Source organism: Condylura cristata, unplaced genomic scaffold, assembly GCF_000260355.1.
Source record: "Condylura cristata isolate star-nosed mole 26May11 unplaced genomic scaffold, ConCri1.0 scaffold00004, whole genome shotgun sequence".
Lineage (NCBI taxonomy): Eukaryota > Metazoa > Chordata > Mammalia > Eulipotyphla > Talpidae > Condylura > Condylura cristata.
In genome coordinates, this window is record NW_004567105.1 from 410,919 (window position 1) to 412,020 (window position 1,102).

Consider the following 1,102-nt stretch of genomic DNA (forward strand, 5'->3'; position numbering starts at 1 on the left):
CTGCGGTGGACACGTGGGCGGTCAGTTGTGTGCTGGCCGCGGGCGGAGCGTCACGGGGAAGCGGGGCCGGAGCCGTCAGCTCTGGAGGGGCCGACCGTGCCCCGGAACAGCCCGCCCAGGGCAGAACCCACCTGGCGGAAAGTTCCACCGTTTCCTCACCTGTACGTGGCGCATTCTCGCTGGCAGAGCGTGTGTTGGGGCGCACAGGGCAGGCACAAGTCGGACGGTGCTGAGTGAGGGTTTCGCTGTGTCTTTCACCCTTTTTGTGTTTCAAGTTAATTAAAAGTAAAGAAACCAAGCTCTACATGCACCCAACAAGCAAAGCGCCTTATCAGGAAGCTTAGGCAGGTCAAGCACAGGCGCTCCTCGACACAGTGCCTCACTCGGGCACGGTCCTCGCTCGCCGGGGATGCCGCCCGGAGAGCGCAAACCCCTGCGCTCGCCGTCACCGCACAGCCAGCCGACCTGTGCTGCCGTGACCGGTCCAGCAGCCTCCTGCCCTCGGCGCCCTGCGGCCGCGCTCCGAGGCTGGAAGCCAGCAGAGAGCCAAGTGCTGCGGCTTCAAAAGCAAAGCAAAGCTGCGGAGCCCGAAAAGGGAAGGAACACAGCGGGCAGGGAGAGGCGAAGCCCTGCGGAGACACGGGGGCTCCCGCCCCGAGGTGGCCTCGCCGCGTGCGCGCGCGCGCCCGGTGCAAACGGGGAGGAGCGAGTCGTCGGTTCAGAAGGGGGCGGGGTGGGCGCGCGCCGGCGCGCAATTAACCCCAGAGAAATCACCCATCACAGCACATGAGAAGGAATCAAATGCTTCCCTGGGAGGCCCTTGGTTTCCTCACTACCGACAATGAGCACATGCGGCTGTTTGGACCGTGCGGGTGCGCGGGGGCTGCGGGCCGGCCGAGGAGCCCTGGCCTCCAGCCCGGCCGGGCCCGCGGTGGGACTCCTGGGGTCGGCCGCGCCAAGCGCCCTCGGTGACCCAGCGCCCCTTTGCAGACTCGGGGCCCCACTCTGGGGAACAGGATCCCTTCTCACCCGCTGTGGGAGCGGCTCTGCCCCAGCCGGGCGGGCGCAGGGGCCGTGGCACTCGGGGCCGGCGCTGGGCCTC